At 46.4% G+C, this 24,188-nt stretch overlaps 1 long non-coding RNA gene across 1 annotated transcript in view; it reads left to right on the plus strand.

Moving 5' to 3' along the window:
* LOC132207769 (uncharacterized) overlaps positions 1–24,188 on the plus strand; it is a 210,710-nt gene that overhangs the window by 10,029 nt on the left and 176,493 nt on the right. Inside the window, exons 2-4 of the long non-coding RNA XR_009443797.1 lie at positions 15,180–15,340; positions 20,448–20,507; positions 22,017–22,181. This is a non-coding gene — a long non-coding RNA (uncharacterized LOC132207769). The remainder of the gene's footprint in view (positions 1–15,179; positions 15,341–20,447; positions 20,508–22,016; positions 22,182–24,188) is intronic.

A 24,188-nucleotide genomic window follows, 5' to 3' on the forward strand; every position in this document is an offset into this window, starting at 1 on the left:
TTTTATAATATTTCTGAGAACTGCTTGAGAAACAGAGTCATAGAATCATACAGCATGGAAACAGATTCTTCAGTCAAACCAGCCCGTGCCAAACATATTTTCGAGCTAAACTAGTCCCACCTGCCTGCTCCTGGTCCATAACTCTCCAAATCTTTCCTGTTCATGTACGATTCTAAGTGTCTTTTAAGTGTTATAGCATCTAACTCAGGAAATGAATAGTTTTTTTGTGGGTGCATGTGGAATGTACTGTATCATGGTGAGGGAAAGTAAAAGGTGTATTCAGATTGAGGAAATGAATGCTGGCCTGAACAGAATTGGTTGCTTTGTATGGCCTTATTGATTTTGCTTGCCTCTCGTACCTTGTCGTAAAACTGCTTATAACGTCAAGGAAGGCGAATAGCAATTGCTGTGGGTTTTGCAGAACACATTGTAAGTACATACAGATTTATTTTTTAAAAAAGCTATTAAACCAAAGAAATGGAATTGCACAATAAATCAGAAAGTAACGTGGCAGCCTAGCTGCTTGTTGAAGCACTTAGACTTTGTATAGATGGCTTTGTGCTTTGCCATCCACTTTCCACAATGGTTAAAATCATAAAATTGTACAGCACAGAATGAGTCCATTCAATCCATTATGCCTGGGTTGACTGGCGGAAAGAGATTTCTGATCTGCCCCACTTCCCAGTCTTTTCTCTGCACCACTGCAAATATTTCCCATTTTAAACTACTTCATTCCTCCTGCCTCAGAGCATCTTGCTTTCATTGTGCTGCTTGGGTTGGCCTAGAAACACAATTGGCAAAGTGGGTGGCAAGAGAGGTGATTCATTCTGAATGCCTCTTTTTAAAATATTATTTATTTATTGAATGTGGGCATCACTGATACGGGGCCAGCATTAATTGCTCATGAGCAGATGCTCCTGAGCTGCCTTCCAAAACCACAGTATTCCCAAAGCGATGATAAAGAGGGAGCTGCAGAATTCTCAATCAGTAAAGATGATGGAATGGCAACATTTTCATGTCAGGATTGTGTGTACATCCGAAGATTGGATGGAAACTGAGAAGTGATGCCCCCATGTGCCTGCTGTCCTTGCCCTGCTGGTTGGTAGATGTTGTGGGTTCTGGAGAAACCTTTGAAGAAATGTTGTTGCGTTACTGCACTGTATCTTGTAGATTCCAGTTGGAGCATCCACTTTAAGGCATCTACTTGCATGCTCATTCGAGATTCTCTATTCTGAGTGTAAGGAGCCACTTACTATGCTAGTATTGTATGGTGCTGACTGTTTACAAGCTGCCAATCAAGATGAAGTCATGGAGAAAAGAAATAGCTGTGATGTGAAGGTACATGACAGATTCCATTGTTACTGTATTGGCTTAGTAGAAATATCACCATTGAGTCAAAAGGTTGTGGATTCAAGTCACACAGCTGGAGAGTATCAGAGAGGGTAAGTGAAGAAGGGTGTTCCTCATGACTGGAGATTGCAGAACCAAAGGTCACAGACTAAGGATGCACAGTAGAACGAAGATGAGGAGAAATGTCTTCGCCAAGAGAATGGTGAGCCAGTGGAATTTTCTATCATTGAATATTTTTAAGACAGAGTTAGATATTGTTCTTCGAGCTAAAGAGATCAAAGAATATGGGGAGAAAGCAGGAACAGCAATGAGCAGGCATGCTCATATTTTATGGTGGAGCAGGCTCAAGAACTGAATGGCCTACTCCCAGTCCAATTTTCTCTGTTTCTATGTTAAATTGGGAAAGGGGAATGGATAATCCGGTAGTTAATTAATTATTGCTTTAAGCATAAAATTAAACTGAACATTTATAACTCACTGACCTAGTTCCAAACACACATAAATAGGATTCAGACTTGATTGATATTCCCCAATAAGGACAAACCAAAGTGCTTTGAAACAGACAAAGTGTAGTCACTGCTGTAACATAGAGAATGTATTTACATAAGTTCCTACAAACAGTAAATTTACTTGCATGAGCTCCCACAAACTGTAATGTGATAATGACCTGATAATCACTTTTAGCAATGTTGATTCCAGTGAGATCTCACCTGTTTTTCCTCTAAAGAATACCATGTGATTTTTTTTACTTCCACCTGGGAGAGCAAACAAAGGTACAGATTTATCACCAATGCAGCACAGCAGGACAAGAAATGAGAATTGTTACGATTCCAGCTGCTTCAGCAAGTGGAATAGTCAAACCCCAGAATAAAACCTGCCTCGCTAGATCTTTTTCCCCTTTGTCAAACCTTGTGGTCTTTCACTGAAACATAAGCACATCAGACTACAGATTAGATTTTACCAATAAAACAAAAGTTTATTACATTGAAGAAATAAAATAAACCAAAATATCAAATATAGCAGTTTCAAAAATTTCAGAACACATTGCAAAAGAAAGTTACCCATGAGAACTTTCCCCTTGACTACTCTCAAACTTAAAGCTTAGCCTTCCTCAGTATTTTCATAGTCTGCAGAATTCTAACAAAATACTTTAACTGTTCTAAACAAGAGATAGAAGTTACAGAGACAGAGACTGCATTGTTTTAAATGACAAAGGAAATGCTTTTGTAAAGCGCAAAAAGTGTAGCAATGAGATAAGTACAGGAATAAAAGATGGATCCAGAAAAGGTGTGAATGCTTTCAACAGTTCCATTACCAGCAGCTTTCCAATACAGCCGAAGGCAACATGTTGCTTTATTCTGAAACCTCAGCCAAGATTGCTTCTCAGTGAATCAGTCATGAAACTCTCTGAGGAATACTACAATATGATCAGTGTTACTGCTGTGGAATGCTGACTGAATGTTTAATGTTTAACCACACATCCATAAGGCAGCCCCACAGTCAGTGCACCATCCCTTTACTACCATACTACATGGGCTAGATATAGCTTTCACCTCAGTGGGCAAGAACTTAAATCCAAAAACCTTACAACTCAAGAAATAAATAGTGTTAAAAACCAAAAGAACTGTGGATGCCGTAAATAAGAGACAAAAAACAGAAGTTGCTGAAAAAGCTCAGCCGGTCTGGGCAGCATTTGTGAAGAGAAATCAAAGTTAAGGCTTCAGGTCCGGTCACCTTTCCTCTGAAATAAATAGTATTAGTCACTGATGTATAGCTGACAGTAAAATTCGGCCCTTTTCTCTCCATAAATTCTGCCAGGCCTGTTGAGTTTCTCCAGCGCTTGCTGTTATTTCAGATTTCCAGCATTCTCAGTATTACGCTTTCAATGTAGGCGTCAGCTGGCATACCCTTGGAGGTGTTTGTGTCCTGTTTAGACCTCCCCAATATGAAAACATGTATATGGACATGTGGTTATCTTAGGAAATGATGTTGAAGCATCCCCTAGGCAGGGATGTAAGATGTCGCAATTTCCCCAGATCTTTAACTCCTGCAGCGAGGCGCCAAGAAGCTTTGCCTAGATTTCGGAATGGGCTACAACACGGAAAATCTCCTATACTGTCTGTAATGAATATAGTATCCATTGTTAATCAATTCTGGAGAGGGATTCAGGAGATGAGATTTTTATGAGTAAGGCCTGTGCTCAATTGAAGTGCAAAATACTGAGTTTAAATTCCTTTCCTTGTACATTATTTTCATGTAACTGCAAAATGAATTTGAGATTTCCCATGTATACGAATGATAAACATGCAGCTCTGAAGATGTTGAAGAAATTCACTTTATTAAATAGTGCTCCCCATCAATATTTGCGAGTGAAAATGGATTCTAAAGTGAAATTTCATATCCTACTAAAACAGTGCTGTGTCCAAGGGCGCAATTAACTTGTATTCAATGCTTGTCTTTGGGCAAATAATGTGCACAACAGAATCATTGGTTGTTTCCCTTCCGGATCAGAAGCACCTCTGTTAGTCCTCTTTCTCTTCTACAATGTCGAAAACTATACAGTCTGCTCCCAACCAAGTTTTTTCATTTATTCTTCTTTTGCTGGTGCTATGATTCCAGCTGCTGTTGTTACAAGCCAGGCCACATCCGAGAATGAAATCTGACTTGATTATCAATTTTTCTTCAATTTAGTGTGGCAGCCTTTCACTGAAACATAAGCACACAAAGCTGCACATTTGGTTTTAACAATAAAACAGTTCATTACACTAAAGAAAGTAAAATACAATAAAGCAAACCAAACTAACTATATAACACAGTTTGAAAGGTTGCAAAACACAACAAAACAGCATCCCATGTACTCCCTAAAACAGTCACTTTACAGTTACTTAACAATCTGGAGCGGTTTTCTTTCTCTATCAAATCTGCATGTTAGATTTAACTGCTTCTGCTCAGTTTCTGTCCCTCAAATTGTGGGGTCTTCCTCCTTCACCATTCACACAACTGAGAGTTTCGACTTCCTCAGTGTTTTACTAATCCACACGGTTCTCCCCAGACATTCCAGCTCTGGAAGTTTCACTAACTACACCCTTTCACAAAAATAGCTTATTTCCTTAGCCCCTCTGAACAGTCTCCATTTCTAGGATAGATTATACTTGGTTCTGACCCCAGTTGAGTTGAGAGTATGACTTGGAGGGGAACTTGTAGCTGATAGAGTTGCAAACCATGTGCTGCTCATTGCTCCCCCCCAGTATCTGGAAACATACGCTGTGCCTCTAAGCTGATCAGTATTGTATCATTTATTGTGTATCCTATTGACTAGTTTGCCCTCCCCAAATGCCTTACTGCACATTCCGGCAGATTAAATTCTATTTGTCCCTTTCTGTTAACCGATCAGCCCATTGTTACTATATTCCAAGTCTGCAGCTTTCTTCCTCTTTATCAACCATGCACTCATTTTTAGTCTATCATCTGCAAATTTTTAATGGTGCCCCCTGCACTTAAGTTTGCTTCTTTGCTATCTACCATGAAAGGGAAAGGACCCAATACTGAACCCTGTGGAATCCCAATAGAAATGACCTTTCAACTACAACTACAGTGAGCATTACCCTTTGTCTGCAGTCACTGAGTTTATTTTGTTCCATTTGCTACTTTCCCTCAGATTCCATCACCACCTTCTGTTTTGACCAATTCATCATGTGTGAACTAGTCCAAAGCCACCTTGAAACCTCCGTAAGCTGCATCAAATGCTCTACTCTCCTTGACCCTCTTTAACACCAATTCAAATTGGTGCGGCATAGTGACTCTGTGGTTAGAACTGCTGACTCACAGCACCAGGGATCAGGGTTTGATTCCAGCCTCAGGAGACTGTCTGTGCGGAGTTTGCACACTCTCACCATGTCTGTGTGGGCTTCCTCCAGGTGCTCTGGTTTCCTTCCACAGTCCAAAGATGTGGAGGGTAGGTGGATTGGCCATGCTAAATTGCCTATGCGAAATTACCCATAGTGTGCAGGGACGTGTAGATTAGGTGGATTAGCCATTGGAGATGAAGGGTTACAGGGATAGGATAGGGGATGTGTTGGCTGGGACGCTGTTTGGAGGGTTGGTGTTGACTTGATGGGATGAATCGCCTGCTTGCACCCTGTAGGGATTCTATGAATCATGAAATTCAAATATAGAATCAAGTTCATCAGACACAAATGAAATCAGAAAATCCCAGAACTGCTCAGAAGGTCTGGCAGCGTCTGTGGACAGAGAAACAGAATTAATGTTTCATGAACCTGCCATCAGAAGTCCAAAGATAGGTCCATTGTGCTGAATATTTCCAGCGTGTTTTGGTCTTACTTTAGATTGCCAGCATTTGCAGTATTTTGCTGTTGTACTACCCAGACGTGATCACCCGTGAACAAATCCACACTGAGTGTATTTAATTACAAATCGGTAGTTATTAGGACAAGTGACATAAAGTATTGCCAAAAAGGCAGCTTTCAGGAGGAAAGAGTGAAAATGGAGGGGCATGGGAAGGGAATTCCAGAGATTCGGGCCTAGGCAGCTAAAAGTTGGAGGAGGGGTGATGGTCGAGTGATATTATCGCTGGACTGTTAATCCAGAAACCCAAGTAATGTTTTGGGGACCTGGGTTCGAAACCCACCACGGCAGATGGTAGAATTTGAATTCAATAAATATTTGGAATTAACAATCTAATGATGGCCGTGAATCCATTGTCGATTGTTGGAAAAACCTGTCTAGGTTCACTGATGTCCTTTAGGAAAGAAAACTGCATTCCTTACCTGGTCTGCCCTACATGTGACTCCAGACCCACAGCAATGTGGTTGACTCTTAACTGCCCTCCGGGCAATAAGGGATGGGCAATAAATGCTGCCTGACCGGTGACGCCCTCATCTTGTGAATGAATCAAGAAAAATGCAACAATGTAAAATTAGACAGAGATAGAAGTTACAGAGACAGAGACTGCATTGTTTTAAATGACAAAGGAAATGCTTTTGTAAAGCACAAAAAGTGTAGCAATGAGATAAGTACAGGAATAAAAGATGGATCCAGAAAAGGTGTGAATGCTTTCAACAGTTCCATTACCAGCAGCTTTCCAATACAGCCGAAGGCAACATGTTGCTTTATTCTGAATAATATCCACTGAGAAACCTCAGCCAAGATTGCTTCTCAGTGAATCAGTCATGAAACTCTCTGAGGAATACTACAATATGATCAGTGTTACTGCTGTGGAATGCCGACTGAATGTTTAATGGATATTTTAGTCTCCTGATCAATGGATGTAACAGGGATGCTCTTGAACTCTCCTTGTTCATTCCTCAGTGGAAAATGTTGGGGAAAGAGCACAAGTTTTATACTCTATCAAATCTTCACACCTCGTAATTCTATTATTGGAGCTTCATTCTTGAGACCAGATAGAAGAATGTTTTATTAATATAGATGCTACATAGCCACTAATAAATCTAACAGGAAACTCAGGAGAAGCAACTTTGCCCAGAAAGTGGTTAAAATTTGAACCAGGAAGAGTGGCTGAAATGATAGCACAGATACTTTTAAGAGGAAGCCAGAGGAGCACATGAGGTAAAGGGGATGGTAGGGTTAAAAAGGGGTAGAAAGAGTCTTGTGTGAAACATAGATAACATCATGAGCCTGTTTCTGTACTGCAAGCTCTGTTTGTTAAGCATTGACTTCAGAATTAAGCACAGTCTCTCCAGAAAAGGCGATTGTTTAGAACAGTTAAAGGAATAAGTTGTCTCAGAGTAAGGGTTATTATTTGTGAATCTTTCAGACCCCGAGTATTTTGTTTGAATTCTGCAGACTGTGAAAAAACTGAGGAAGGCTAAGCTTAAGTTTGTGAGTAGTCAAGGGGAAAGTTCTCATGGGTAACTTTCTTTTGCAATGTGTTCTGAAATTTTTGAAACTGCTATATTTGATATTTTGGTTTATTTTATTTCTTCAATGTAATAAACTTCTGTTTTATTGGTAAAATCTAATCTGTAGTCTGATGTGCTTATGTTTCAGTGAAAGACCACAAGGTTTGACAAAGGGGAAAAAGATCGAGCGAGGCAGGTTTTATTCTGGGGTTTGACTATTCCACTTGCTGAAGCAGCTGGAATCGTAACGGTTCTCATTTCTTGTCCTGCTGTGCTGCATTGGTGATAAATCTGTACGTTTCCTGGCTGTAACCGTACCAGGAAGTTCAAGAGTTCAGTGAAATGATGCTTCATTATTAGCATCAACTTCATCAGGAATACACCACACAGAAAACATTTCCCGAATTCGTAGAATGTCTTCGCGGACAAAGTTGGATCAATGGTTGTTTTAAATTTGTTCTCCACTATGGAAAGTGGAGTGTTTCTCATTCGAACTGTGTATTGTGAAATAGTGGTTAGCTGCTGCTAGTTGTAAGTTATTATTTCATTAACATGAGAGTTCAATATTCCAGCCATTGGACCTTGCATTGTTTTCACTATTATTGTGGTTAACTCATGTGTTTCTGTTTAAAGTGGCATTTGATGAATGCTCGTGGACATTGTGCACAGGGAGTAAGCAATTTAAACTCCTTTAAACACTCTACATAGTCACTTAATTCGTTGCATGGGTAAACCTAATGAGAAAATATATGTACTAATTTATATTTGTATATATAATATTTATACATATAATATTTTATATATTACATATATATAATATTTATATGAATATATTTGTGTTGGTTGCATTACCCGAAACACTACTCGGGTAGTGTCTCCCACCCATCCTCCTCCTCGAAGCAAAAAAAAAGTTTCTGTGCGACAGAAGGTAACTAGTTTATTTTTTATTCTTTATTTTAAACAGTCTCTTTGGGAATTTAGAATAATGGGAACGGAGGTCAGGGCAGTTGAATGCTCCTCCTGCAGAATGTGGGAGGTAAGGGTCACCACGAGTGTCCCTGCTGACGACATCTGCGGGAAGTGCACCCAACTCCAGCTCCTTGAAAACCGCGTTAGGGAACTGGAGCTGGAGCTCACAGGGACTGGCCCCGCAGCCATGTCCCGCTCACAGCGTACTGCCCCCAGCAGCCCTGACCCGCTGACAGGGACCTGCCCCCGCAGCCATGACCCGCTCACAGCGACTTGCACCCCGCAGTCCTGTCCCGCTCACCGCGTACTGCCCCCCGCAGACGTGTCCCGCTCACAGGGCCAGGGCCTGGGCCCTGCAGCCCTGTCCCGCGCACAGCGTACTGGCCCCCGCAGCCGTGTCCCACTCACAGGGACTGGAGCCCGGAGCCCGGAGCCCTCATCGTGACTTGCCCCCGCAGCTCTGACCCGCTCACAGGGACTGGCCCTTGCAGCCATGACCCGGTCACAGCGACTTGTCCCCCGCAGTCCTGTCCCGCAGCCAGGGACTGGCCCCCGCAGCCCTGTCCTACTCACAGCGGATTGGAGCCGCAGCCCTGTCCCGCTCACATGGTATTGCCCCCCGCAGCCGTGTCCCGCTCAGAGGGACGGGCGCCCGCAGCCCTGACCCGCTCACAGCGTACTGCCCCCCGCAGCCGTGTCCTGCTCACAGTGACTTGTCCCCAGCAGTCCTGTCCCGCTCACAGCGTACTGCCCCCGGCAGCCGTGTCCCGCTTACAGGGTCTGGCCCTCGGAGCCCTGACCCGCTCACAGCGTACTGACCCTGCAGCCATGTCCCGCTCACAGCGACTGGCGCCCCCAGCCCTGACCCACTAACAGGGACTTGCCCCCGCAGCCCTGACCTGCTCACAGCGTACTGCCCCCCGCAGCCGTGTCCTGCTCACAGAAACTGGCCCAAAAGCCCTGATCTGCTCACAGCGACTGGCCCCCGCTCACAGGGACTGCCCCCCGTAGCTGTGGCTCACTAACAGGGACTGGCCCTCAGCAGTCCTGTCCCGCTCACAGCGCACTGCCCCCCTGCAGCCCTGTCCCGCTCACAACGACTTGCCCCCCGCAGCCCTGACGCGCTCACAGGGACTGTCCCCTGCAGCCCTGAGCCGGTCACAGGGACTGTCCCCCGCACCCCTGACCCGCTCGCAGGGACTGTCCCCCGCACCCCTGACCCGCTGACAGCTAATTGCCACCGAAGCCCTGCCCCGCTCACAGGGACTGTCCCCCGCACCCCTGACCCGCTGACAGCTATTTGCCACCGCACCCCTGACCCGCTCACAGCGATTTGCCCCCGCAGCCCTGACCCGCTCAAAGGGACTGGCCTCCGCAGCCCTGACCCGCTGACAGCGATTTGCCCCCGCAGCCCTGTCCCGCTCACAGGGACTGTCCCCCGCAGCCCTGAGCCGCTCACAGGGACTGTCCCCCGCAGCCCTGAGCCGCTCACAGGGACTGTCCCCCGCAGCCCTGAGCCGCTCACAGGGACTGTCCCCCGCAGCCCTGAGCCGCTCACAGGGACTGTCCCCCGCAGCCCTGAGCCGCTCACAGGGACTGTCCCCCGCAGCCCTGAGCCGCTCACAGGGACTGTCCCCCGCAGCCCTGAGCCGCTCACAGGGACTGTCCCCCGCAGCCCTGAGCCGCTCACAGGGACTGTCCCCCGCAGCCCTGAGCCGCTCACAGGGACTGTCCCCCGCAGCCCTGAGCCGCTCACAGGGACTGTCCCCCGCAGCCCTGAGCCGCTCACAGGGACTGTCCCCCGCAGCCCTGAGCCGCTCACAGGGACTGTCCCCCGCAGCCCTGAGCCGCTCACAGGGACTGTCCCCCGCAGCCCTGAGCCGCTCACAGGGACTGTCCCCCGCAGCCCTGAGCCGCTCACAGGGACTGTCCCCCGCAGCCCTGAGCCGCTCACAGGGACTGTCCCCCGCAGCCCTGAGCCGCTCACAGGGACTGTCCCCCGCAGCCCTGAGCCGCTCACAGGGACTGTCCCCCGCAGCCCTGAGCCGCTCACAGGGACTGTCCCCCGCAGCCCTGAGCCGCTCACAGGGACTGTCCCCCGCAGCCCTGAGCCGCTCACAGGGACTGTCCCCCGCAGCCCTGAGCCGCTCACAGGGACTGTCCCCCGCAGCCCTGAGCCGCTCACAGGGACTGTCCCCCGCAGCCCTGAGCCGCTCACAGGGACTGTCCCCCGCATCCGTGACCCGCTCACAGGGACTGGCCCCCGCAGCCCTGACCCCCTGACAGCTATTTGCCACCGCAGCCCTCACCCGCTCACAGGGACTGGCCCCCGCAGCCATGACCCGATCACAGGCACTGTCCCCCGCAGCCCTGACCCGCTCACAGGGACTGTCCCCCGCAGCCCTGACCCGCTCACAGGGACTTGCCCCCCGCAGCCCTGACGCGCTCACAGGGACTTGCCCCCGCTGCCCTGACCCGCTCACAGGGACTGTCCCCCGCAGCCCTGACCCGCTCACAGGGACTGGCCCCCGCAGCCCTGACCCGCTCACAGGGACTGGCCCCCGCAGCCCTGACCCCCTGACAGCTATTTGCCACCGCAGCCCAGACCCGTTCACAGGGACTGTCCCCCGCAGCCCTGACCCCCTGACAGCTATTTGCCACCGCAGCCCTCACCCGCTCACAGGGAATGGCCCCCGCAGCCCCGTCCCGCTGACAGCTATTTGCCACCGCAGCCCTCGCCCGCTCACAGGGACTGGCCCCCGCAGCCCTGACCCGCTCACAGGGACTGGCCGCCGCAGCCCGACCCGCTCACAGGGACTGGCCCCTGCAGCCCTGTCGTGCTGACAGGGATTTGCCCCCTGCAGCCCTCTCCCGCTCACAGCGACTTGCCCCCCGCAGCCCTCACCCGCTCACAGCGACTTGCCCCCCGCAGCCCTGACCCGCTCTCAGCGACTTACCCCCCGCAGCCCTGTCGCGCTCACAGGGACCGGCCCCCGCAGCCCTGACCCGCTCACAGGGACCGGCCCCCGCAGCCCTGACCCGCTCACAGGGACCGGCCCCCGCAGCCCTGACCCGCTCACAGGGACCGGCCCCCGCAGCCCTGACCCGCTCACAGGGACCGGCCCCCGCAGCCCTGACCCGCTCACAGGGACCGGCCCCCGCAGCCCTGACCCGCTCACAGGGACCTGCCCCCGCAGCCCTGACCCGCTCACAGGGACCGGCCCCCGCAGCCCTGACCCGCTCACAGGGACTTGCCCCCCGCAGCCCTGACCCGCTCACAGGGACTTGCCCCCCGCAGCCCTGATGCGCTCACAGGGACTTGCCCCCCGCAGCCCTTACCCGCTCACAGCGACTTGCACCCCGCAGGCCTTACCCGCTCACAGCGACTTGCCCCCCGCAGCCCTGACACGCTCTCAGCGACTTGCCCCCCGCAGCCCTGTCGCGCTCACAGGGACCGGCCCCCGCAGCCCTGACCCGCTCACAGGGACCGGCCCCCGCAGCCCTGACCCGCTCACAGGGACCGGCCCCCGCAGCCCTGACCCGCTCACAGGGACCGGCCCCCGCAGCCCTGACCCGCTCACAGGGACCGGCCCCCGCAGCCCTGACCCGCTCACAGGGACCGGCCCCCGCAGCCCTGACCCGCTCACAGGGACCGGCCCCCGCAGCCCTGACCCGCTCACAGGGACCGGCCCCCGCAGCCCTGACCCGCTCACAGGGACCTGCCCCCGCAGCCCTGACCCGCTCACAGGGACCGGCCCCCGCAGCCCTGACCCGCTCACAGGGACCGGCCCCCGCAGCCCTGACCCGCTCACAGCGTCTTGCCTCCCATCCCTCTTACACAGGTCACCCCTTGCTCAGAAATGGTCCCAATTATCCATGAACCGGAAATCCAGCCCCCTGTGCCAGCTCCTGAACCATGCATTTTCATCTCACCTATCTTTCTCTGACTTAACTCACTAACATGTGGCACTCGTGGTAACCCATAAATTATTACCCTCTCGGTCCTGCCTTTCAGCCTCTTTGCTAACTCCTTGTACACAGTCCGCAGGATGTCATCCCTCTTTCTGCCTATGTCATTGGTACCAACGTGCACAGTGGCCTCTGGCTGCTCACCCTCCCCCTTAAGAATTTCTGGCACCCAATCAGAGATGCCCTTGACCTTGGCAGCAGGGATGCAACACGCAGCCCTGGTGTCTCAAATGTGGCTACAGAATCTATGCCCCCAACGAATGAGTCTCCAACCACGTTCGCTCACTTGGATTTGCCTGACCCTGTCCCACAGCAGGGTGGTTTGTACCATGGACCTGGCTACTGCTGATTGTATAACTGACCCAGTTTAGTTTTAGATCAGTGTTAACCTTGGTTTCGTGGATAGCCAAGCACCTGAGTCGTCTACAATACAGGAGAAATACATTCTTCAGCTCACGGATTCTGTGACAGTCAAGGACAAGCACTGAATTGTTCTAACCTCATTTCCAACACCTGGCCCATAGCCTTGCATGGCTTGGATAGCACTTGCACGTTTAAAAAAAAAATAAATGTAAGGATGATGTGAGGGTAAGGACATGGAATTTTTTTGATGTGGTCATATTCTCTCTTGTTGGAGCTGATTGCTGCTTAGCACTTGTGTGGCGCAAATGTAACTTAACCTTTATCAGGCCAAGCCTGATCGTTGTCCAAGTCTCACTGTATTTTCTCACCGTTGACTTTACTGTTGGGCCTAACCAACATTTTGTACATACCCTGCCTATTCTGAAACTCTATCACTTAATATTAAGTCTAATAAAGACAAGTATCCAATGTGCCTTCCAAACCACTTCAACGACCTGGTCCATTACATTGGGGGATCAACAGGCATGCACATCAAGATCCTGAGATCCCTCTGATCATTGGTGCTTGTGAGGTCCGTATGATTCATCATGGGCTCCAACATCTGTTTGTGCTGTGTCACCTGATCCTTATCCCGTTTGTCCTTACATGAAATAATGTTCACAAACGCTTCTCAAAAATTCTTCCCAATCCTACTTTTTGTAATCATGATACAAGTGAGCATAAAACTTGGAACACGACAGCAACAGGAATGTGCCCTTTGGCCCACCATGTTGGGCCAAACATGACAACAAATGAAATAATCCCTTCTGCCTGTCCTTGATCCATAGTCCTCCATTCCTTACCTATTCGCGCACTTAACTAAAAGTCCCTTTTAAATGCTTTCATCGTATCTGCATCCACTACCACCCCGGGCACTGTATTCCACACTTTTAACATGCTCAGTGTGAAATATTTGCCCCTCACATCTCTTTTGAACTTCCCCCCCTCTCAGCTTAAATGCATGCCCCCTAATAGTGGACACTTCAACTCCGGGGGAGAAATTTTCTGACCGTTAGCTGTGTTTATGTATCTCCTAATTTTATAGACTTCTATCAAGCCTGCCCTCAGCTTCTACTGCTCCAGAGAAAATGAAGAGTTTTTCCAGCTTCCCCCTCTCGTTCATCCCCTCTATTCCAGTCAGCATGCTGGTAAATCTCTTCTGCACCCTGTCCAAAGCCTGCACGTCCTTAGTGTAATGTGGTGGCCAGAATTGAATGCAATACTCTGTGTGGTCTCACCAAAGTCTTGTAAAGCTGCAATGTGACATCCTGACTCTTGCACTGAGTTCCCCTATGAATAAAGGCAAGCATGCGATATGCCTTCTTGACCACCCTATCTACTTGTGTGGCTACTGTCAGGGAGTTATGGTCTAGGACCCCAAGATCCCTCTGGACATCACTGCTGTTTGGGGTCCTGCCATTAACTGTGTATCCCTTTCCGTAACACTTGGTCTCCTAAAATGCAACACCTCATGCCTGCCCAGATTAAATTCCATCGGCCATTTCTCCGCTCGTGTTTGCAATTGGTCTGTATCTTGCTGTGTCCTTTGACAACCTTCCATGCTGTCCACAAGTCCACTGGTCCTTATATCATCTGCAAACTTAGTGATCCCCCATCTGCATTTGCAACCAAGTCATTTACACATATCACAAACAGCAGAAATCACATCGATGCGGAACACCACTCGTCACTGAGCTGCAGCCAGAAAAACAGCTTTCCACCACTGAGACGGCAAGAACTGCAGATGCTGGAATCAGAGTTAACCAAGTGTGGAGCTGGAGGAACGCAGCAGGTCAGGCAGCATCAGAGGAACAGGAAAGCTGACATTGTTGATGCTGCCTGGCCTGCTGTGTTCCTCCAGCCCTATACTGTGTAATCTTTGTCAGCCTTCCACCGCTACCGTCTGCCTTATATGGGCAGGCCAAGTCACCATGGATCTCATGGATCTTAATCTTCTGGATGAGCATACCATGAGGGACCTTATTGAAAACCTTCGTAAAATCCATGTATATGTTATCAACTGTTCGATCCGAATTGATCACCCTTGTCACGTCCGTGAAAACTTCAACTGACTTGGTAAGACATAACCTGCCTTGCATAATACCATGCTGGCTGTCCCTTATTAGCCCATACTTTTGAGACATGAGACACTCACCAGTCTGTAGTTTCCTGGAAAGTCCCTGTTTTCCTGCTTGAACAGAGGAATGACTTTATCCACTCACCAGTCTCCGCAACCCCTCCAGTGCCTGGCAAGGATATCAGATCCTGTTGAAAGTGGTGTGTTGATGCATTTGTGTCATGATTGTGTTTTGTTTCAGCCCTAACATTGAAAGCAGTGTAAGAATGTCTTTGTGCAGCAGGCGAGGTATGAGACTGAGCCTTCATACAATTGCAAGATGTTGAAACTTTGCCATTATTTATGAAAACAGTGATAAATTTCCATGATCAACATTTCTGTTACACTGCAATGATTATCCCGTGGCATGTAAAATCAGAAAGATACGATAAAATGAGACTGGGTCATATGCAGGGAGAATGTTTGCCTTTCATGTCGATAGAAGTAGTGAAATATTTCCGTGAATCTAAAAGTCACTTTTCCGTTCATTGAAGGACACAATCATCGCCTTGGAAGCTTCATCACGATACTACTTTGCATTTCTGAAGAGGGAAGAAGAATCAATGTGCAAATTCAATTCCATGGTTTTGGAAGTCCCATTGAGAACACGATTCATTTGCGCCGGCATAATGCTCTGACCGAGAAAGAATTGAAGGTGAGTTTGTAGTTTGGAAGATCGCAGCAATTTATGCATCAACTTCTTCATCGATAATGTTCCATTGCTTTCAAACTGCATTTTCCACTCTGCAAGATAATAACTGTTAGAACAAGCAACAGCATCGGTAGATGGTCTATGGGGAATGCAATGTTACAAAACCCGATCCATTCAACAACATATTTCAGATATGTCAACAAATTAAATATTCCAGCACAGGATAAAACAAGGAAGATGAGAGTGAGGAGGCAATAGCTCTGATGACAAAAGAACAGAAATTTACCTTTATCCATTCGAGCAAAAAAGCAGGCACGCAAATAAATAATCATCTAACAATGCCCATGTGCAACGGAGGCTACAGGGGGACTAAAAATGCCGAATTGTTGTCATGCGTATTGCTGAAAGGATGATTGAAACAGAATCTGTGGTAAATTTGTTGAAATACAGATGATGCATCTCAGGATGTTGGAGGAAGAACATTTATGGACTGAGGCAAATTGTATTGCCCTTTTCAGGAGTTATTGGGTTCATAATGAATTGAAACACTTCCTTCTGTGCTGAAAGCTTTAGTTTAGTTGCAGCTGGATGACAATTTCTGTTCCTGGTAGTATTTCGCAAACTGTTAAAAGTGAATGTCACTGCACAGAATTCCAAACATGACTCCAATCAGTAGAGAAAATATCCAAGGTGTGTGATGAGTTGTATCCTCTCATGTTGAACAGCGCAGCGACAGATACAATGGAGGCACTGATGATAATGTTCCAAGAATCCTTAGATTGTGGAAAATTCGCAGAGGATTGAAAGATGGTGAACATAACACCATTATTACAAAGATACTTGGACAAAATAGTAAGCAAGTATTGCCAATTTAGGTCAACCTGGGTAGATGTTCATGCCGGCAATGAAAGATGAAATAACAGGGTACTGAGTGTGCTATAACATCCTACAGAGTGAACATCCTTTCATAACGGGGAAATAATACTTGACAAACTTGCTACAGTGCTTTGAGAAGGAAACAAACATTACTGATGAAGGACCACCAGTTGATGTCGTACATTGAGATTTCAACAAAGCATTTGATAAGGTACAGCTCGTAAGGTGTCTCGAAGGAAAAGAGCCCGTGTGTTCAACGGTAGTATGTTCGGATGGACAGAGGACTGCATCGTTAATAGAAGTAGAGTTGTAGCAGCAAGATGGTAACTGACAAGTCATGTACAGCCACAGAGCGAATGCTGCGGAGGCCGTACACCTCAAGTTGACTGGGTTGATTTCGGAAATGGCGGAGGGGATTGCTATGCTTAGGAAAGTTGGGCAGGCAGGGACTACGTTCATTGGCGTTTTTAAGATTGAAAACAATCTTATTTTTTCAACATTTAAGATTCTTAAGAGGCTTGATAGTGTATATCCGTAGAGATTACTCCCATTTGTGAAAGATTTTACGACCAGAGGCCACATTTTCAAATTGGTTGCCCATTAATTCAGGGAAGAATTACTTCTTTCAGGTTGCAGCAATTTATTGAACACTTTAGCCAAGAAGGTTTTAGAGGTAATGCCATTAATCATATGCTAGGCTCTAACGGCCAGGTTAATTTTTAAATCAAGAAACAATGATAATGAGAAAAGGGTCGAGGCCTGAAACGTCAGCTTTTGTGCTCCTGAGATGCTGCTTGGCCTGCTGTGTTCATCCAGCTTCACACTTTGTTATCTTGGATTCTCCAGCATCTGAGCTTCCCATTATCAGTGATAATGAGAAAAGGGTAGTCTTTACAGTGGAAGATACTTCAAGGATCCCCTTATTACTAAAGAACACAGGGAGGAATTAAACACATCACTACCACACCATCACTACCATGAGAAAAGTAGCAGTAGACAATCTAATGGAGTGAAAGCAGATTGGACTCTTTGCCGTGATGGTTTACTTTCTAAGATTCTAAACAATGAGCTTCAGAGTCGGTGTCTGCTTTGACTGTAATTTCCCAAAAAGGTTTAGATTCCAGAGAAGCATCTGAGGGCTGGAAAACTGCTGATGTGACATCCCTGTTTAAAAAGGAGAGAGGCAAAAAGAAGATAACTACAACCGAACCAGCCTAACATCTATTGTTGGAAATGTGTGGCAATCAACTATGAAGAAAATAGTAGCAGAACATTTGGAAAATCAGAATCTAATCAAACAGAATCACCATAGCCTGATGAAAGAGAAATTATGTCTGGCTAATTTGTTTGGGTTTTTGGAGGAAGTTTTGGGAGGAGAATTAACAGAGGAAAACCAGTAAATGTGTTGTGTTTGGACTTGGAGAAAGCATTGAGAATGTACTCAAAAGTAATAAGCTAAGAGCTGAGGTTTTGAAGGTAGTATATTGCTATGGATCAGTATACTTTGCACGTTCTGGAAGGAGAGATCACATCTCGAGTGAAATGCACCTAGTGAATATATATTTTGGGGAACTTGGTGGCAATCCGGTAAGTCAGTGCAGAGGGTAAGAGGTGCCATTTGCTTGCTTTTTTTGCCTGATAGTTCGTAAGCATTTTTTTTGAGACAGGGTGAATTGAAGCCAGAATCAGGGACCGAGAGGGTGAACCAGGTTCATTGGTTGGTGATCGCTACTGGTTTAAGAATCTATTATCGGTAGCTTTCAGATTGAAAGTAAATCGGAGAAATATTTACAGGCTACAAACTAAAAGACCAGAATGTTTTCAAATCAAATTAAGAGCGAAGTAATTGAAATGGAGATGCCAGGCCAGATGATGATTTGTACCTACATGACGGGCGAGTGGTCAGGCCCCATACTCCAGCTTAGGGTTGATGAACTGGAATCTCAGTTTTGACCAATCAACAAATCATGTGGGGGAGAGTTACCGGGGAATGCTGTGCTTCAGGAGGCAGTCACACACCTTAGATTAACTAGCTGAAACTTGGTCAGTGGCCAATGACAAAGAACAGGGCAGGTGGAAGGTTTCAGGATGTAGTGGAGAAGGAACCTTGGCCTTTGATCTTATCGAACAGGTTTGAGATTCTTTCTTTGTGTGTGGATGAGAGTGCAGGGTATAGGGAAGATGAGTAAACTGACTGTAGCACTGTGGTACAGGGGGACATTGAAGAGGGAATAAAAAGTGAAATGTAGTTATAATCAGAGGTAGTATAGTTAGGGGAATGAACACTGTTCGTTGTGACCAGGATCGAGAGTCTCGAAAGTAGTGTTGCCTGCCTGGTGCCCAGGTTCAGGAGATTCCATCTCGGCTACAAAGGAACTTGAAGTGGGAGGAGTAGAAATCCAGCTATCGTGGTCCACACAGGTACCATTGATATGGAAGAAAGAGGAAAGAGGTTCTCCTGAGGGATTATGAGCACGGAGGTGCTGAGGTGAGAAAGCAGAACCAGAATGGTAATAATCTCTGGATTATTATCTGAGCAATTTGGCACGGTGTGAACATAATTATAGATGTACATTGTTCCAATGGTGGCATGGCAGAAATGTGTTTGAATTCATGGGACATTGGCATCGGTATGGGGAAGGAGGGAGTCGTTCGAAGGAGGGAGGCTCAACGAGAATCATATTGGGACAAGTATCCTCGCAAAATACAGAGCTAGGTCTGGGGCTAGGGCGTTAAAATAAAAAGTGTGGAGTGGGTGAGCTCAGTTGCATGGAAAATTGTGGAAAAAGTTAGAAGCTGGTAAGTGCTCAGCAAAGTTTCCAGAGCAAGTAATGGGACAAAAAGTTTGGAAATGGTCAGGAGTCTCACTTCAGCTGCAGCAGATAAGAAGGGTGGCTGTAAATGCCAGACTGAAGATCTTGTATTGAATTGCAGGGAGTGTATGAAACAAAGTGAATGAGTTTGTGGTGCAGATTGAAATTGACAGATACATCACTCTGGGTATCACAGAGAGGTGGTTGTTAGGGGATAAGTGTTGGGAACAAAATATCCAATGATTCATGTCCGATAGAAAGAACAGGCAAGTGGACAGAGATAACAAAGTGTGGAGCTGGATGAGCACAGCAGGCCAAGCAGCATCTCAGGAGCGTAAAAGCTGACGTTTTGTGCCGAGACCCTTCTACTTCTGTGTGTTCATCCTGCTGTGTTCATCCAGATCCACACTTTGTTATCTTGGATTCTGAAGCATCTGCAGTTCCCATTATCTCCGATACAAATGGACAGAGATGCCAGGGTTGGCTTGTCAGTAAGAAATGAAGGAACCAAATGAAGGAACGCGCTGAAGGAACCAAAGCTCTTGTGCTTGTTTATTAATGACTTGGAGGAAAGCGGTGCATGTGCTGTGGCTAAATTTGTAGATGACTGAAAAAATATTTAGAAAGACAAGGCATGGCCCAGAAACAGAGATTTACCAGGATGTTACTTGAATCGGAATGTATTAGCTATAAGGAGGGTTTGGTGGAAATGCTGTGTCATGATACATGTAATGAGATCAACCATGATCTCACCAAATGATGGAGGAATATTCAATGGGCCAAATGACTTTTTTTGTGAGTCTTCTTGTTTGACAATGCATTCATGAAGGTGTTTTTTTTTTCTCTCTTGGATAAGATGTGGAAATGAAATGTATACGAGATGATGGGAACTGCAGATGCTGGAGAATCCATGACAACAAAATGTGAGGCTGGATGAACACAGCAGGCCAAGCAGCATCTCAGGAGCACAAAAGTGCTCCTGAGATGCTGCTTGGCCTGCTGTGTTCATCCAGCCTCACATTTTGTTGTCATGAAATGTATACACTTCCTTTTCATCTGGGAATAAATAATTGTTCTGAACGATTTCCATTGACTAATAGCAATCTGACAAGCTTCGCAATGTAAAGAGATTTTTAGCTTCTTTTTAATTGTAAAGGTATTCTTTGGAATTAATTTGGCATATATTATTTGCATCTCAGGAAGTATGTTCATCACTGCATCTCAAAAAGTGCTCTGTTGTATGACAGTAGCTTTTTAAAGATCACTTCAATGGTTGTGATTTTGAGTTGCCATAACACACATTAAATTACACTGTTGGCCAATCTGTCCATGATTATTTCATTATCTTATGCTTCAAACAGACAAGGAAATATTGGTGATGCAATGAAGTGTTTGACTCTCAAATATAATTGCTGTTATAGTTTCCACTTGGAAGAAAGATTCACATCAAATTGACTGGTCAAGGAAATGGGACACTGACTGTGAGTACTTTGAATGTTCGACTTATTCCTAAAATGAAAGTTATGACCTTGATGATTTCTCTTTCATGCAGATATGAAGAGACTCTTTTAAAATATCCTCTTGGTTAGTGGTTCAGGCATAAAAGTGCAATATGTATATTTATGTATATACATGTACATGCGTCATCTGAAAAGATAATGAGTATAAATCACTTGTGACAAGGTGAGAATGAGTTATCCAGATAGTAAGAACTGCCAATGTTGGTGTCTGAGATAACACATTGTGGAGCTGGAGGAACACAGCAGGGCAGGCAGCATCAGAGGCTGAGGAAAGTTGAGGTTTTGGGTCAGGACCCTTCCTGAGAAATGGAGGGTGGAAGGGAGCTCAGAAACAAATAGTTTTGAGGGGGAGGAGGTGGTAGGGAAGGTAGGTGGGATGGTGATAAGTGAGTACTATCCAGATTGGAACAGATTTTCCCCAGGGGGTATTGAGTACGAATTCCAAATCACTCTCAAAATCTTAGTGACTGTTAACATTGATGTTTTTTGTCTGTGTGTTTCAGTAATTGCATGACAGTTGAATGGTTCGTTGAGAGTGAGGAACCTATGGACTCTCACACACCAAGATGGAATTTAGTTCGAAGAGTGACTTCAAAATAGTTGCTTGCTTTTAAAATCTTGACCGTTTTTGCTGTCCAGTTGAATGAATTTAGCTTCATACTGCTTCAATAGGAATTAGTGTTTAATAGGAACATATTTGTGAAACTTACAGTTCCGTAAGTTTTAGCATAAACTGGTCCAGCCTTTCGGTGCTTGCAAAAAGGCTCACCTCTCCATTAATACCGAAGGAAAATTGGAGTTTAAAAGTAAGTTCACCCGTTGTCAGGGAATGAAATGTTAATGTTGACTCAAATAATTTTTAAAAAAGTCATATATTTGTGTAACACTGAACTCAAATTAAAATTTGGATATGCTAGTTTTACAGATGGTTGGATATTGAATTCATTTTAAATGAGGGTGAAGATCACTTTAAATCCAGCATATTTGTGAAGAAAAGAAATAGCATATCAAATAAAATTAACTGCATGACTCTTCATAGCCCTATATGTAGAATTTCATTCTGAACTATGAGACAGTTGTGACCCCATACTACCTCAGTGCTCATGGCAAGAGTAAGACTCCTGTTTGACGTGCTGTGCACTGCATGGAATGGCGGCAACATCAGATTCATTGATGCTTGAGAATCAAAAGAATATGACAATAAGATTTAAAATCAAAATCTCATTGAACACTTCAAGGAATGTATTACAGGAAGAGGGGGAAAGCATGTATGACTAATAGAAGGTGGTGGCGCAGATCACATAGACCTGTGTGCTAAAACTTATGACAAATTTCACATTGAATGGAACAGTTTAAACAGGCTGGAGGAAGCAGACATGCCAGCCCAAACTTTTTGAATTTGAGCATTCTGTTCATAAACATCAGCAAAATTGTTGGAAACATGTTTATTCTTTCTCTTTTATTGCACAGAACCATACGATTAGACTGTTTTGATGAGAAATTTAAAGATTACGTGTCCCATCCGTTTGACTCACAGTTTGGTACCATAGGTTGGTACGATCTTCGTTGGAGAAGGAAAAGGGATGTTCCAGATACAGAAAACCGTCAAACCATTTACAACAAAGTCCATTTCTGGTTAGTATTAATTAATGCAGTTAACATTTTTAGCTCGACATGATTGCACAATGGAGTCAATAAGAAAATTCCATCTGATATTCCACATAAATTTTAAGTGGATATTAAAGCAGCTCATTTCTTTTTCACGCTGTATGCTGCTTTTAAGAATGCTTGTCTTATTGTCGAAATGTTTAGCTTTGACTCCATGGCTTCTTCCATTAGCTTACATTGAAACACATGTTTCTTCAGCCAAAAATGCACATTTACCCGGTGTAGCTTGACCAACCTTCCCCTGTGGTCGTTCCCCTGAAATCCCCTGCGGTAGCTCCCCTGAAAAACAACTATACCATTTTGGATACTGTTCCGGGGACGACTTCGCAGGGGTATGCAGTAGGGTGCAGGTCTCTGGCACAGAGTCTGTCCCTCTTGCACAGAAGGGGAGCAGGGATAGGAAGAGAGTGATAGTCATTGGGGACTCAATAGTTGGAGGGACTGATAGAAGATTTGCCGGGAACGAAAGAGACTCACGATTGGTGTGTTGCCGACCAGGTGCCAGGGTCTGTGATGTCTCGGATCGTGTGTTTAGGGTCCTGAGGGGAGAGGCTGACCAGCCCCAAGTCGTGATATACATAGGCACCAACGGCATAGGTAGAAAGAGGGATAGGGATGTCAGGCAGGATTTGAGGGAGCTAGGGTGGAAGCCGAGAGCTAGAACAAGCAGAGTGGTCATCTCTGGTTTGTCACCCGTACCACGTGATAGCGAGGCAAAGAACAGGGAGAGATTTCAGCTGAAGACGTGGCTGCAGGGATGGTGCAGGTGGGAGGGCTTCAGGTACATGGACAATTGGGGCTCGTTCTGGGGAAGGTGGGACCTGTACAAACAGGACGGTCTCCACTTGAATGAGAGGGGCACGAATATCCTGGGTGGGAAATTGGCTAGTGCCATTCGGTTGGATTTAAACTAGCTCAGAAGGGGGATGGGAAACTGAGGTGTAGTCCCAGTACACAGGAGGATGAGCGTAGGGAGGACATGGTCAGGACCTCACTGTCACAGGAGTGTGCTGGCAGACAGCAAGCTGGATTGAAGTGTGACGACTTTAATGCCGGGAGTATCCGGAATAATGTAGGTGAGGTTGCAGCTTGGATAGGTACCTGGGACTTCGATGTTGTGGCCATTTCGGAGGCATGGATAGAGGAGGGTCAGGAATGGATGTTGCAGGTTCTTGTGTTTAGATCTTTCATTAAGGTCTGGGAAGGTGGTAAAAGAGGGGGAGGTGTGGCTTTGTTGGTCAAGGACAGTATAACGGCGGCTGAAAGAACCTTTGAGGACTTGTCTACTGTGGTGGTATGGGCTGAGGTTGCCAAGGAAGGTTTGTCGACTGAGCCAGTGTGGGTGGACGTTCGGAACAGCAAGGCAGCAGTCACTTCACTGGGGGTTTTCTACGGACCCCAAATAGCGGTTGGGAGATCGAAGAACTCATTGGCCGGCAGATTGTTGAAAAGTGCAAACGTAGCAGGGTTGTTGTTATGGGTGACTTCAACTTTCCCAATATAGATTGAAGCCTCCTGAGTGCAGATGGTTTGGATGGAGCCGTTTTTGTCAGGTGTGTTCAGGAGGGTTTCCTGACTCAGTATGTGGACAGGCCGAGGGGGGAGGCCATTTTGGATTTGGTGCTCGGCGATGAGCCAGGACAGGTGTCAGATCTCGTGGTGGGAGAACACTTTGGCGACAGTGACCGCAAGAGCCTCACATTTACCATAGCCATGGAAAGTGAAAGGAGCAGTTACCAGGGGAAGATATTTCACTGGGGTCAAGGAAACTATGATGCTATCAGACAGGAGTTGGGAAGTAGAGATTGGGAGCAATTGTTCCACAGAAAGGGCGCAGCAGACATGTGGAGGCTGTTCAAGGAGCAGTTGTTGCGAGTGATGTATAAATTTGTTCCTCTGAGACAGATAAGAAGGGGTAAGATTCAGGAGCCTTGGATGACGGGTACAGAGGTGCTTCTTGTCAAAAAGAAAAGG

Source organism: Stegostoma tigrinum, unplaced genomic scaffold, assembly GCF_030684315.1.
Source record: "Stegostoma tigrinum isolate sSteTig4 unplaced genomic scaffold, sSteTig4.hap1 scaffold_152, whole genome shotgun sequence".
Classification (NCBI taxonomy): domain Eukaryota; kingdom Metazoa; phylum Chordata; class Chondrichthyes; order Orectolobiformes; family Stegostomatidae; genus Stegostoma; species Stegostoma tigrinum.